Source organism: Notamacropus eugenii, chromosome 5 (genome assembly GCF_028372415.1).
Source record: "Notamacropus eugenii isolate mMacEug1 chromosome 5, mMacEug1.pri_v2, whole genome shotgun sequence".
NCBI classification, from domain to species: Eukaryota; Metazoa; Chordata; class Mammalia; order Diprotodontia; family Macropodidae; genus Notamacropus; species Notamacropus eugenii.
In genome coordinates, this window is record NC_092876.1 from 121,609,096 (window position 1) to 121,625,977 (window position 16,882).

Consider the following 16,882-nt stretch of genomic DNA (forward strand, 5'->3'; position numbering starts at 1 on the left):
AGTAATATGAAATAAGACTGAAGAGGAAGCTGGAAATTTGGATCTAGATTTCATAAAGTATTAAATACCAGAATGAATCATTTCTATTTAATGTGTTTTCATGGTAACTTTTCTTTAAAATCTAAGATTATATAAAGAATGCAAAAATATTCATAAAATTTGGTAAATTTTCAGTCTCTCTTTGCTTCCTTCTTTCTCTTTAATGTGACTGCCATTTTAAACAGAATTTTATTTGTTTTTATTAGCTTGAAATGTAAATAACTTCAAAAATATCCCAATGAATATTTTGGCAAACAATTCTTGGATCCTGCAAATCTGAACCATACAACTTTAAATTGTTATAACACAAGAGGTAGTAAATTTCTCTTATTCAAAGTTCCTCCAACAAAGGTGGAAGAAAATCTTCTGAAGGTTGTATACTGAGCACTCCTCAGTTTTATTTTATATATATACATATATGTATATATGTTTGTCATATCTGATAATTTCCATGAAAATACCCAACATACATAAATATCTTTCCTTACAGTCTCAAAAAGAAATGTTTTACAAGTATAACCCACTTCAGCTTTCAGGTTCCTTATTTTAATTTCCAGTCTCATAGATTCTCAGAGAAAGTTCATGTCTCCCTCTAAAGGTTCTAGGGTTACTACTGAGAAGTAAATATGATTCTCTGCTGCCACCGTTTTGCCACTGTTCTGCACTAGTATGCTTCTGGTCAAGATTATCCGTTGAGAATCATTTCATCCTCTTACTTCATAACAGTTATTACATTACCTCAAAAGTCCAAGACATATTCTCCCACAAGTACATGTACTTTCCAAGGAAAAATGGGCTCAGGCTTAGAGAGCATATATGACAAAGATGAACTAAGAAATTTTTGGTTGTTAGAAGTATTTTTCTGTTATTCATTGGGTGCTTAAGAAGTTCCCCATAAGCATGATGAAGCTGTTCTGAGTCTATCCTTAGTTCCCAATATATAGGCTACTCTAGGAATGTATCAACACACACATACACACACACACACACACACACATACACACACATACACACATACATAAAAGAAACAATAAAGTGAACAAAAATATTCTTCATCTTGTATTCAGAGCTCTTTATCTAGATATGGATAGCATTTTCCTTCATTTGTCCTTTATACTCATCTTGGGTCATTGTGTTGCTGAGAACAGCTGAGCCATTCATAGTTGACCATCACACAGCATTGTTATTATGTACAATGTTTTCTTCGTTCTGCTCATTTCACTTTACATCAGTTCATATAAGTCTTTCTACGAGTTTCTGAAATCTGCGTGTTCATCATTTCTCATAGCACAATAGTATTCCATTACATTCATAGACCACAACTTGTTCAGCCATTCCCCAGTTGATGGGTATCCCCTCAATTTCCAATATTTTTCCACCACACAAAGGGCTGCTATAAATATTTTTACACATGTAGGTCCCTTTTTCTTTTTATGGTCTCTTTGGGAAATAAATCTAGTAGTGGCATTGTTTGATCAAAGGGTAAGCACAGCTGTAATACCCTTGGGGCATAGTTTCAAATTACTATCCAGAGTGGTTGGATCAGTTTATAATTCCACCAAGAGTACATCATTGTCCACATTTTCCCACATCCTCTCCAACCTTTATCATTTTCCTTTTCTATCACATTAGTAAATCTGATAGGTGTGGGAGGGTTTCTCAAAGTTGTTTTAATTTGCATTTCTCTAATCAAGGTGCTTAGGACACTTTTTCATTGCCCATAGAAAGGTTTGATTTATTTTTATTCATCTGAAAACTACCTGTTCATATCCTTGGAGCATTTATCAGTTGGGGAATGGCATGTATTCTTATACATTTAACTCAGTTCTCTTTATATTTGAGAAATGAGGCCTTTATCAGTGACGCTTGCCATAGAGATTGTTTTCCAGCATTCTGCTTTCCTTCTAATCTTGGTTGCATTGGTTTTGTTTTTACAATAACTTTTTAGTTTAATATAATCAAAATTATCTATTTTATATATTTTTAATTCTCTCTGTCTTGTGTTTAGTCATGAATTCTTCCCTTCCCCATAGATCTGACCGGTAAACAATTCCTAATATACTATAAGATTCTGATTTTTGATCCATTTTGCTATCTGCTTCTGTTTTATGGGAGAGTTCATCTCATTCACAGTTATGATTACCACCTGCGTATTTCCCTATATTCTATCTCTTTCTTGCTTGTCCTCCCTCTCCTTTCATCATTTTTCTCCTCACTAACGTTTTGCTTCTGTCTACTACTTCCCCAGATCTGAACCACGCCCCCCATCCCCGTCCCTCTTCTGTCAGTCCCCACCACACCCTTTTTACTTGATCTCCTCCTCTCCTACTTCCCTGTCAGGTAAGATAGATTTCTATATTCAACTGATTATGGATATTATTCCATCTTTGATTCAAAACTGATGAGAGTAAGGTTCAAGCAATGCTCATTTCCTGCCTTCCCATTTTTTCCTAAAATGTAATAGGTCTTTTGTGCCTCTTCATGTGAAATAATTTACCACATTTTACCTCTCCTTTCCTTCTGTACCCATTTTACTCCTCTTTTTCATCTCTTATTTTTTAAATGACATTCCCTAAAATTCACCTTATAGCCCTACCCTCTGCCTAGGTATATTTGGTTTAGCTGTACTATTAGTGATAAAATTTTTTGGAACTGCAAATATCATCTTCCCATGTAGAAATGGAATTAATTAAGTTCTATTGAACCCCTTATGTTTTCTTTTTCCTTTTTTATCTGTTTATGCTTTCCTTGGGCCCTGTGATATTAGATGTCAACTTTTTGGTTTACTGCTGTTGTCTTTACAAAGACTTGCAATCCTTTTATGTCATTGAATGGTCAAGGTTTTTCCCCTTGATGCTTAATTTTGCCATGTAAATGTTTCTTGGTTGTAGTCCTACCTCCTTTGCCTTCTGGAATATCATCTTCCATGACCACTGTTCCTTTAAGTTGCAGCTTCCAAGTCCTGCGTAGCCCAGATTGGGACTCCCCAATATTTGAAATGTTTCTTTCTGGACATTTGTAGTATTTTTTTCCTTGACCTGATAGCTCTGATATTTGGCTATCATGTTCCTTGGAGTTTTTATTTTTAAATCTCTTTCCTGAGGTCATCAGTGGATTCTTTCAATGCCTATTTTGCTCCCTTATTCTAGGACATTGGAGAAGTTTACCTTGATTATTTCTTTAAAAATGTAATCCAGTTCCTCTTTTTGATAGTAGTCCATTGATTCTGATATTGTCTCTCCTTTATCTATTTTTCAGGTCAGTTGTTTTTCCCATGAGGCAGTTTTCATTTTCCCCCATTTTTTCATTCTTTTGATTCTGTTTGATTCTTATTGTCTCATAGAGTGATTAACTTCACTTACTTAATTCTAACTTTTAAGGTAGTTAAGGTATTGTTTTCCTCAGTTAGCTGTAGTAGTTCACAACCCAAAAACACCAAAGATAGCTTCAAAGTTCAGTGGGAAAGGTCTCTCACATGGGTGGGAGAGGACGGTAATCTTGCACCAGCCACAGCTCCAGCTGGCAGCAGTCAATGCTACAATGGAGACTGCTTCTGGAACTCTTGGCCTAGAGACAGTAGGGGGAATTGAGCAGGTGACCTGAGTTTCGTTCCTGAGTAGCAGTCCTGGGGTGAGGATGAATGCCAGTGTGGCAGAGGTGGTGGTAGCTATGGAGAGGGAATCCTACTTGCAGTTCCAGGGAAGAAAAGAGTACTTGTGGTTGCTCACAGACAAGAGTGCAGGCCAGGAGAGGAGCAAACACCTTTCCTTTGATTGTATCACTTTTGTCCCTAGATATATCTATGAAAGCAACTGCACATATACCCTGAAACTTGGGTTAGTACACCCTCCACTTAAGAAAGAGCTCAAAAGTCAAGTAATTGGCTGGGGAAGTGATCAAAAAGGGACAAAACAAGACTATAGAAGGTTATTTCCTTGGTGAAAAGGTATTTTCTTATGATGAGGAAGAACAAAGCATTCAAACAGAGAAAGATAAAAGCATGAAACTGAAGGAAGACAGCAAGGTCAAAATTCTGACATCCAAAGCCTCCAAGAAAAATTTGAAATAGTTTCATGTCATGGAAGAGCTCCAAAAGGATTTTGAAAATCAAACAAGAGAAGTAGAGGACAAATTGGGAAAAAGAAATGAGAATGAGGCAAGAAAACATGAAAAACGACTGAAGAGCTTGCTAAAGGAGACCCAAAAAATCCTGAAGAAAATGACACCTTTAAAAATAGACTAACCCAAATGGCAAAAGAGGTTCAAAAGCCAATGAGGAGAAGAATGCCCTAAAAAGCAGAATTGGCTAAATGAAAAAGGAGGTCCCAAAGCTCAACGAAGAAAATAATTCTATTCAAAATTAGAATGGAGCAAATGGATGCTAATGATTTTTTGAGAATCAAGAAATTATAAAAGAAAACCAAAGGAATCAAAAATAGAAGAGAGTGGGAAATATCTCATTGGAAAAACAACTGACTTGGAAAATAGATCCAGGAGCAATAATTTCAAAAATATTGGTCTCCCTGAAAACCATGACCAAAAAAAAGCCTAGGTATCATTTTTCAAGAAATTGTCAAGGAAAATTGCCCTGATATTCTAGAACCAGAGAGTAAAATACAAATTGAAAGAATCCACAAATCACCTCCTGAAAGAGATTCCAAAAAGTAGAACTCCTAGGAATATTGTAGCCAAATTCCAGAATTCTCAGGTCAAGAACAAAATATTACAAGCAGCAAGAAAGGAAAAATTCAAGTATTGTGGAAACACAATCAGGGTAAAACAGGATTTAGCTGTTTCTACACTAAGGGCTTGGAGGGTTTGGAATATGATATTCCAGAGGTCAAAGAATTTAGGATTAAGACCAAGAATCACTACCCAGCAAAACTGAGTATAATACTTCAGGGGAAAAAATGAAATTTCAATGAAATAGAGCACTTCCAAGTATTCCAGTTGAAAGGACCAGCATTGAATAGAAAATGTGAATTTCTGCCAGGCCTAGAGGCCTGTGTGGGCTACCCGAGTCTTCTTACCTCACCTCCGAAGTCTTCGGTTGGCCAAAACCGGATGCTCATATGAGAGAAAGGACATTCCAGAGTCGAACAAGGGTTGAGCTTTATTTCAGGGTCTCGGTTACAAGTGCAGGGCGGTCTTCCTTAGGAGGAAGAGGGGGAGATTTCCTAAGGAGGCTAAGATCTTAAGGGATTGGAAGTAGAAGTACAAGCAGGGAGAGAGGGGGAGGGGAGAGAGGAAAGGAGAAAAGCGGAGCCTACTGTCCTCTTGGCTCCTCATGTGCTAAGAGAGCTTTCAGGCTTCCTCAATCCTACTTAACCTTCAGCCGCATAGTTTGCATATGAATACTGTCTCTTAGGTAACTAGGTGTGCCCAGATCCGGGACAATCTCGAGGGCGGGGAGATCTCTCTCCCATCACGTTTCTCACGGGAAGAGGCAGAATTACTCGAGATAGCTCGGTTCACCTCGATCCCCTGCCGTTTCCTGGGGGGGGTCTCGTGAGAGCTCTAAGATTTAGAAGCTCCCACCTTTACCCGCCCGAGACTGTCCACACGGAATTGAGCTTCCAATCCCAACAAATTTCAAATGCAAGAATCAAGAGAAACATGAAAAGGTAAACAGGAAAGAAAAGCCAAAAGGGACTCATTAAAGTTAAGCTATTTATATTCCTACATAGAAAGATGATATTTGTAACTCATAAAACCTTTCTTAGTATGAAGGTAGCTTGAGGAAACATATACATACATGCATACACATATATCCCTAAATGTATTTGTGTGTATGTGTATGTATATATGTATATATGTGAGTAGGTGGGTATACACACACTATATGTAAGCATATATACATATAAATATATGTACATATACACACGTTATTTTATGTTCATGTGTATTTCTTATTCCCTGTCCCTCCTGACTCCTCCACTTTACTTCTACACATTACCTTGAGCTTCTATTACTTAACCTACTCTGCCTCCAAAGATGTCTCTTATTCTCCCATTCCTGTTAATTTAAACATTCTTCTATACTACCCCTTATCCTATTTTCTTTTCCTCCACTTTAAAAACCCCTCCCTTATTCACTCTTCCCTCCCTTTCCCCTTGGCTTTTTATTTCTTTCTGAATTTAGAAGATACACATATGTATGTATATGTTGTTCCCTCTTCAATCCATTGCTGAAAAAAGTAGGGTTCTGAAACTACCAGCCACCCTCCCCATCTAATTCCTCCATGTCAGTTCTTTCTCTTGCACCTCATTTGTATAAGATAATTACTATTTTTGTTACCTTTTCCTAAATGTTTTTACTTTTAAGAATCATATCATACTCAGGTCTACATTAATCTTTATTTCAAAATGCTTAATTCCCAATAACAATCTTAGATACATGCTTTACATTTTCTCACATAAAAAGTACACAGTCTACTCTTATTGCATCCCTCATAATTATTCTTTGATATGTACCACATTTCTCTTAAATCTGATATGTCAATATCAACTTTTAGTAAGTTTTTAAACAAAATTCTGAATGTCTGGCAATTCAGTTTTATTGAATGTCTTTTTTTTCCATTCAAGATTATGCTTACCTTTACAGAATATGAAATTTTTGGCTACAACCCCAATTATTTTGCTCTTTGACATATAGTGTTCCAAGACCTGTGACCTTTTATGTCACTGCTACTAAGTCTTCTGTGATTCTACTTCTGTAATTGCCATTTTTTTTCCTCTTTACTCATAATATTTTCTCCTTGAACTGGGGGTTTTGGAATTTGACTATAATATTCCTGTAGGTTTTTCTTGTAGGCTCTCTTTCAGGTGCTGATCAGTAGATTGTTTTTCTATTTCTACTTTCCCCTCTTATTCTAATTCATCAGGACAATTTTCTTTAATTATTTCTTGTATTATGATTATCTTTTTATTTTGATCATAGCTTTCAGGTAGTCTGATTATTCTGATGTTTCTTCTTCTTGATCTCTTTTTCTTATGAGATGTTTCACATTCTGTTCTATTTTTTTATTCTTTATATTTTGTTTTATTATTTCTAGGTCTCTTATAAGGTTTTTGGCTTCTCCTTGCCCAATTTTGATTTTCAAGGAGTCATTTTCTTTTTACAATTCTGGATCTCCTTTTGTAATTGGTTGGCTTTATTTACTTAATTTTCTTGTTTTTCTCAGATTGTTCTCATTTTTAAATCATTTTCCTTCATTTCTCTCATTTGATCTTTAAAGTCTCTTTTTTTAAGTTCTTCTATGACATTTTTTTTTGGATCAGGTGACCATTTGATGTTACTTTTTGGGGTAGGAGTGGGTTTTTGCTTTAATATCCTCCTCTGAAGACAAACCCAGTCTTCTCTCTTCCCATAGTAACTTTCTAAACTTGAATACTTTCTCCTTTGTGTGATCATTTTTTGATAGTAGATGATGATAATAATGATGATGATGTTGATTTTTTTAATCACCTCTAGTCCTAGGGTATGGGGGATGGTGCATCTTGCCACGGATCCTCCTTCAGTTCTCCTCTCTTGCCTGGAACTGAAACCAAGAATTCTGCCCTCTTGTAAGTACCCACAGCCAGTGGTGTCTTAGCCCCACTGCTTCTGCATTCATGGGAACTGTGCTGGTTCCCTCTTACACGGGGCTGCATCTCAGCAACACAATTGAATTTGGCATCCTTTATCCAAGTTTAGATTCCCCACTCCCCACACTGTCCTGGGGGCAAAAGTACCTGCTGCTGGGGCCAACATTACCTCCAAACCCAGCTAGCCCCAAGGTTCCACACTAATTGTTTTAGCACTACTATCCTGGAGATATTTACTCTTCACAAGGACCAGACCTCACTCTGATCTGGTTCTTCTAGATTCTTCTAATCTTCTGCAATTGTCCCGTGAGGATCACTGATCTAACTCATGCTATTTTACTTTGTTTGTGGGTGAAATATGGAGAACTTGCAATAGGTTTTCTTTATCTACTCTGTCATCTTCCCAGAATCCTCTCCTGAGAGCTGAATTTAAAGTGAAATGAAGGCTGGGGTTCAAATTATATCCTCTTCTCACTCACAGAGCTTCAGGTTTTTTGGTGGTTTTTTTGTTTTGTTTTGTTTTGCTTTTTGTCATTCAATTGAAGGGTTTAAACAATAACCAAAAAAGTATTCTTATATTCTTCTTAGCCCTTGAAATTAAGAAATCCCATAAGCTGTAAACTATACTTATTGAAATGTTGAAATTTCCCACTTTTACATCAAAAAGAACTGAGCCTAAAGAGGCCTTATTTGAAGTTGTAAACCAGATTTTCAGGATTGACTCAGGAAGTGTGCAGATTAGAAGTAATTAAATCTGAGCATCATTGGATTGGTCTTTCATTAAGATACTGTGGGCCAGTTCTTGAAAGGGATTTGTGAAGTTTGTTCCTTAATGTTTTGATTAAAGTATGATTCATGATCATAGAGAACAGCAACCAATAACGTTAAATAAAAATTAATTTGGCAAGGCACAGGTTAAGTTCTAAAATTAGCAGTCCTCATGGAAACTATTGAGACAGTATATGTATGTGTGTGTGTTTTAATAATACTTTGAAAAAATGACATTTTGACAATTTGACTTGTCAATCACTCATTATCTAGCAATCACTTAGAAGCCAAAGTAAAAATTGCCTTTTTGGTGCTTCCAAATCATTAAACAAAAACCTTCTTTAGCTGCTGGCTAATAGTACTAATCAAAACCTTAATAATAGACTTGTCATTTACCCTTTTGATTATTAGTTAGATGGGTCTCCAGGCAGCTTGTGTAAGCTGCACCCAAAAGAATGAGCAAGGAGGGTTTCAGGCACTTTACAAAATTATCATGAATATGAGAGAATAATCATCAAAGTCAGTTCTTCTCAAGGACAAATTAGGCTTCAGGGTTTTGGTCAATTTGTTCCCACTCAGAACTCAAAGTCATTCCATCATCTCCTCACTTCTCCTTTCTTATTCCATTTTCCTCCTTCATTAATAGAAATAACAAAAACATATTTACACCCCCACACATCTGTATGTATGTATATATATATATATATATACACATATAAATACATATTTGTGTGTATGTGTATATGTGTGTGTATTTGCAAAGAGTTTTACCTATTTTTCTGTGCCATTTAATAAAGTAAAATATGAGGTGGGCTAAGACAATAGGATGACATATTTAGAACTAGAAGGGAAGTAACTATCATAAAACATGATAATTTATTAGAAATATATTAATTCCATACACACCAAATATTGATAGAAGCCCTTTTTATGATAGCAAAGAATTGAAAACAAAGTACATCCTCACTGATTAGGAGACGGCTAAAGAAATTGTCATACATGAATGTGACAAAAAATTTCCGTGCTATAAGAAATGATAAATGTGATAGAGAAACATGAAAAAATCATCATGAATGGATGCAGTATGAAGTAAGCAAAGTCAAGGAAAGAAGATAGGCAATAAATACAATGGTGTAAATGGAAAGAATTATGCACACACACACACACAAAGAAAAAAAAATATTGCAAAATTAACAAGAACACACATGACTCCCATGAAGATAGGAGATAATATCCCCTACTCCTCCATTCATGGGGGTGAATTACATAGATGTTACACATTGCTCATGTTTTCAGAATTTTTGTGCAATATATTGATCTATGGTGCTATTTTTTTCCTTCTCCTTTTCTTTATTTTCTCATAAAAAAGACCTATTTGTTACATGTGATTACTGTTTTGGCAAGGGAAGATGGAAGTAAAGAGTCCTATTATATACTAGGGATTACTGTGATAAATACATCAATAAATAACTTTACAAAGAAATATATCCATTAAACAAATATTTATCATGTGCTTTCTATGTTCATTGATCATAAACAGTTAATTTTGGAAGAAATTATAAAAATCATCTAAATCATTGGTACCAAACTGAAATTGGCATCATGAAGCACAGTAATAGATAACCACATATAAGAATGTATAACCATATACCACAGTAATAATCTTTTACATTCATTTATCACATCCCCTTTAGCCATCCCCCTAATCAATAAACATCTCTTTTGCTATTTTTTTCAATTTGTTAGTATCATAAAAAGTACTGCTATCAATATTCTGATATATATGGAATGAATGTATTTCAAATAAATTATCACGTCTTCTGGTAGTTACATTCATGTCCTCACTTCCTCACCCCATTAAATGTATATATATATATATATATATATATATATATATATATATATATATACACATTTCTATCTGGAGTTAACTTTAGCCTCATATAACTTCTTAGGTCTTATTTACTAGGTTATAAATAATTATATCTCCACTGATAGAAAAAGTTCCCTCCACAAGTTTCTTATACTGAGGACATCACAATTCCTTCTGTCTTTAACTGAATTGACAAGTATTTGTTAAATATTACTATTTGCTAGTGATAGCCACTGGGGACCTGCAGAATATTTTTTAAAGTCCCTGTTCTCAAGAAGTTAACAGTTTACAAACAGGGGAAAGACATGCATACAGATAAAGAAATACAAATTTCATAGGGGAATTACCCTAAAAAAATCCTGAAGTAATCAGGAGGAGTTTTCACATGAAATGGTACTTAAAGAAAACTAAGGATCCAAGCAATGGAGGCAAGAGTATGCTACAAGGATAGTGCCTTCTCTGGAGTTACTCTCTTAAAAAACAGTTGAACTGAGAAGTTGGGTTGTCAGGGACAATTTTTCCCTCAGAGTTATAGGAATAATTCTTGGATGTTATAGATTTTAATTTCATCATCCACTAGCTTATATCTGGTGTGCTCTCTTCAATAGCAAACCATTATTTGACATCCATTTGATTTTACAGAAGACCACTCACTAAAAATATTAAAACAAAACAAAAAAATTGTTGCAAAACCCTCTGCTCCCCCACTAAAAAAAGAAAAGAAAAATAGTACATATACTCTCCTTTGGAGAAAGCAGGTTCAAACTTAAGTTCAAACTGTAGATTCAATTTCCACTAACCTAGTACACACTAACCCTGCGCACATACCCATAAGATTCTGGGGAGAATGGGCTCAAACTTGAAGTACAAATATACTCAAGAGTATATGGAAGATGATATGTGACCTAGGACTACCTTGAGAGTCCTGGTCATGGGAATTCTTTCCAAATTCACAGAAACTACACCAACTTAATTTTTGGATTTGAATCAATCAAGGATTAATGCTTAGTTGCTTCCTTCCATACCTGTATTATCTCTTTCCTGGATATATTTTAGCTAAAACATCGGTTAATTGATGTTCTGGGTCAGGCAGATTGCTGCTCCTTATACATGGTTCCTTAGAAGACTCAACTTCTATTTTTTGGTTTGTTTGTTTCTTTTTGCTGTGTGCTAATAGTAATGCCTTCCCTTCATTGATTATCTCCAGTTTATCCTGTATATATCTTGTTTGCATGTTGTCTCCCATTAGTTTGCAAGCTTTTTGAGAGCATGCACTTTCTTTAGACTCTATATCCGTGGAACATGATGCAGAGCTCAGCACATTGAAAACTCTTAGTAAATATTAGTTGAGAGTCCAACTGACTGTTTTCCCTTCCCATCTCTGGTTTCTGAGAGACGTCTGATGGTTCTTTCAGCCTTTTGGAGCTCCCGTGTTCCATTCTGGATACTCCTTGATACTCATTTACCTAACATTAGAAAAGAAGAAACACAAAAGAAACAGGGACCATATGCTCAAGCACACATGACAACTGGATGGGGAGATAAAGCAGCCAGAGTCACTGCCTCTTTCCCCATCCAGAAGCAAACAAAAATTTATCCTCAATTAAAAACATCCCCAAACAGATAAATAAATGAAAACAAGAGATTTTTTCTCAAAAGTTTTGTGTGAATGTAAAGTTCCTATTTTGCTTCTATTGATTAATTAGTTCTTCCTCATCCTCAACGAACCAAAAGACTCTTAAGCATCATAAAGCACTAGGTTCTTAGTGATTCATTACCAGAAAATGGCTCCCCAAAGTTTCATATATTAAATTGAAATCAAGAAGGGGATATTGTACATACCCTGTGTGACTCACCAAGAATGTTAGTCCTCTATTTACATAGGAATGAAGGGACATTAGCAAAGGAAGAGACTGGGAACTAAATGTTGTGTCAAGGGAAAAGTCATTAGGCCAGTTTGACTGGCACACAGAGTGTATGAGGAAGAATAACGGGCAACGAGTCTGGAAAAATAGGGGGGGAGCTAGATTTTAAAGGGTTTTCAAAGCCAAGTGGAGGAGTTTCTGTTTCAACCAAAAGGAAAGGAAAGAAGGAGCTACTGATTGTGGCTCTTACTGTTCATTTTTGTTTGTTTACCAGGGAAGTAATATGCTTAGATATTTACTTTAGGAATGTCACTTTGACAGCTGTGCAAAATGATGAACTTGAAAGAGGAGATATTGTACGCTGGGAAACTAATGAAAATGGTGTTAAAATACTCCATTCCCAAAGGTCTTAGAGCTAAGGTTGTGTCCAAAAGAATAGAAAGGAGATACATGAGATATGAGGAGCTAGAAAGGATGTGGCTTGGCAAATGGCTAGATATAGGGCATGAGAGAACAATTGAGAAAGACAGTAAAGCTGGTTGTTTTATTGGAATATTGTGTCCTCAACGAAATAGAGAATTTGAAAGATGTGTGACCTGATTTTCCTAGTAGTGGCAAAGATGAGTTTTGCTTCAGACAAGATGAATTTTTAGTGACTACAGGATATAGTATTAAAATACTCAACAGTTCATTGTAAATGTGGAGTTCATGTTCCAGAAAGATAGATAGGATTCTTATGTGCAGATTTGAAATTCCATGTCAAAGAAATGAACATTGAAGCTGTTGTAGCTGGTAAGTCTACCCTGTGAGAGAATGAAGAGGCAGTATGGTGTAGTGGATAAGGCAGAAGATCAGATATCACGAAGCCTCCTTCAAGACACTTAAAAGTTGTACGATCCTAGGGAGTGAATTAAAGTCTCCATTATTATCTTCCTAATCTGCAATTTGAAAGGTTGGACTTGAGGATCTTCATGTTCCCTTCCATCTCAAAAACTATGGTTACAGGAGACAAATTCTTTGGACTTCCTTCCCACTGTGGGTAAGGCATGGTTGTCTAACCAAAAATGACAAAAGAATGATTGGAGATGATAGAAAGAGCTTGAGAGAGTAGTGTGGCAAAATCTCAGGAATGTGAAATTACCTAAGAGGAGGAGGTAACTTTTAGGTCAAAAGTGATGCTAAGGTCAAGAAATAGAAGGACTGAGAAAAGTCCATCTTATTTAGCTATTAATGGATAATTTTTTTTCATGGAGAGAGCAATTTCAGTTCAGTTATGGAGTTTTAAGCCACCTTGTAAGAATGAATAGGAGATGAGAAAATGCATGCAAAAAGGAGAGGTGCAGGATGTTAATTATAGGGGATGGCATGTAATTAAGTGTTCTGTTTAATTCTTCTTTTATTTCAAATTTATTAATTTGCTTTCAACATTCACTACCATAAGCTTTAATTTTTCTTCCCCTTTCTCCCATCCCTCAAGAAGGCATGCAATCTGAAATGATATCTACATATGCATTCCTATTAAATACATTTACACACCAGTCATGTTGCATAGAAGAATTATAATGAATGAGAAAAACCATAAGAAAAACAAAACAAAACACAATGAAATATAACAAATCAGAAAAATAGTCTGCTTCATTCTGCTTTCTGACTCCACAGTTTTTTCCCTGGATGTGGATGACATTTTGCAACATGAGTCCTTTGTAAATGTTTTAGTTCCTGGCATTGATGAAAAGGGTTAAGTCTATCAAAATCAGTCCTAACACACTGTGGCTGTTACTGGATATAATGTGGATATTGTTCTCCTGGCTCTGCTCATTTTGCTCAGCATCGGGTCATATAAGAATTTTTCAGGTTTTCCTGAATGCTACCTGCTTATCATTTCTGATAGCATGATGATATTCAATTATATTCTTATACAAAAACTTGTTCAGCCATTACTCAATTGATGTGTTCCCTCAATTTCTAGTTCTTAGTCACCGCAAAAAGAGCTGCTATAAATACTTTTGTATGCATGAATTCTTTTCCCACGTTTATGATCTTTTTGGGATAGAGCACTAGAAGAGATATTGCTAGGTCAAAGGGTGGGTAAATTTTTATACTGCTTTGTATGTAGTTCCAAATTGCTCTCCAGAGTAGTTGGATCAGTTCACAGCTCCAAGAATGGTGAATTAGTATTCCAATTTTCCCACATCTTCTCCAACATTTATTATTTTCCTGTTTTGTCATGTTAGTCAATCTGATAGGTGTGATGTGGTGGTACCTCAGAGATTTTGATTTGCACCTCTCTAATAAATACTTATTTAGAGCATTTTTTTCTTATGACTAAAAAGAGCTTTAATTTCTTCCTCTGAAAACTATCTTTTCATATCTTTTGACCATTTATCAACTGAAGAATGACTTTTGTTCTTGTAAATTTGACTCAGTTCTCTATATATTTTAAAATGAGTCATTTATCAGAGACACAGATGGTAAAATTCCTTTCTCATTTTCCTGCTTCCCTCCTAATTTTGGTTGCATTGGCTTTGTTTGTGGAAAAAAAAAATCCATTTAATGTAATTAATTTTATCTATTTTGCATTTCATTATTTTTTATCTCTTGTTTAGTCACAAATTCCTCCATTCTCCATAAATCTGACAGATAAATTATTCCTTACTCCCCTAAGGAATGTTTATGGCATCTAGTTATGTTTATAACTAGTTACCTATTTAGATTTTATACTAGAATACAGTGTCAGACATTGGTGTATGTCCAGTTTCCACCATGCTATTTTTCAGTTTTCCCAGCAGTTTCTGGCAAACAGTTTTTATCACAGAAGTTGGGGTCCTTGAGTTTATCAAACAGTAGATTGCTATAATCATTGACTACTGTGTCACGTGTACCTAACCTATTCCACTCATCTCCCCCTCTGTTTCTTAGCCAGTACCAAGTATTTTTTATGATAGCTACTTTATAAAACAATTTGAGATCTGATATGACTAGACCACCTTCCCTAGAATTCTTTTTTCATTAATTGCCTTGGTATTCTGGACCTCTTTTTCTTCCAGAAGAATTTTAATATTTTTTTCTAAAGCTATAAAATAATTTGGGTAGTTTTATTGTTATGGCACTAAAAATTAAATTATTATGTAGAATTGTCATTTATATTATATTATTTCAGCCTACCCATGAGTAACTGATGTTTCTCCAATTATTTAGATCTGACTTTATTTGTATGAAAATTATAGTGTCACTGTGTTCATAGAGTCCTTTTGTTTGTTTTAGCAGGTAGAGTCAAAATATTTTATAGCATCTACAGTAACTTTAAATATAATTTCTCTTCCTATCTCTTGCTGTTGAGCTTTGTTAGTAATATATTGAAGTGTAGATGATTCATGTGGGTATATTTTATACCTTGAAACTTTGGTAAAGTTGTTTATGATTTTAAGTAGCTTTTTTACTTGAATCTCTGGGTTTCTCTTAAGTATAATATCATATCATCTGCAAAGAGTGATAACTTAGTTTATTCTTTACCTGTTCTAATTTTTCAATTTCTTTTTCTTCTCTTATTGCTAAAGCTAACATTTCTAGGACCATATTAAATAAGTGTTGATAACGGACATCCTTGTTTTGCTCTTGATCTTATTGGAAATGCATTAAGCTTATCCTTTCATTTCATACAATGCTTTGTAGTGATTTTAGGTAAATGCTGCTTATTCTCTTCAGAAAGACTCCATTTATTCCTAAACTCACCAGTGTTTTGGATAGGAATGGGTGTTGTATTTTGTCAAAAGCTTTCTCTGAATCTTGAGATAATCATGATTTCTGTTAGTTTTGCTGTTGATGTGATCAATAATGTTGATAGTTATCCTAATATTGAACCAGCCCTATATTCCTGGTATAAATACTATCTGATCAAAGTGTGATATTCTTGCAGTAATCTTTTTGCAAATATCTTATTTAAAATTTTTGCATCCATATTCATTAGGGAAATTGGTTTGTAAATTTTCTTTCTCTGTTTTGTCTCTTCCATGTTTAGGTATCAGCACTATATTTGTCTCATAAAAAGAATTTGGTAGGACTCCTTCTATCTTCCCAAATAGTCTATATATTATTAGAATTAACTGTTGTTTAAATTTTTGATAGAATTCACTTATAAATCCACCTGGCCTAGGAGATTTCTTCCTTGGGAGTTCATTGACAGCTTATTCAACTTCTTTTTCTGAGATGGGGTTATTTAAGAATTTTACTTCCTCTTCTGTTAATCTTGGTAATTTACATTTTTGTAAATGTTTATCAATTTCACTAAGATTGTCAAATTTATGGGCATATGACTGGGCAAAATAATTCCTAATTATTGCTTTAATTTCCACTTCATTAGTGGTGAATTCACCCTTTTCATTTTTGATACTGGTAATTTGATTTTCTTCTTTCTTTTTGTTAATCAAATTAAGCAAAGGTTTATCAATTTTATTTTTTTTCATAAAAGCAACTCTTAGTTTTATATATTAGTTCAATAATTTTCTTAATGTCAATTTCATTAATCTCTTCTTTGGATTACAGTATTTCTAATTTGGCATTTAATTGAGGATTTTCAATTTGTTCCTTTTCTAGCTTTTTCAGTGACATGATCAATTTATTGATCTTCTCTTTCTCTATTTTATTCATGTAAGCATTCAGAGATATAAAACTTCCCCTACAACTTACTTTCACTGTGTCCCATCAGTTTTGCTATGTTGTTTTATTGTTGTCATTCTCTTGAATCAAGTTAC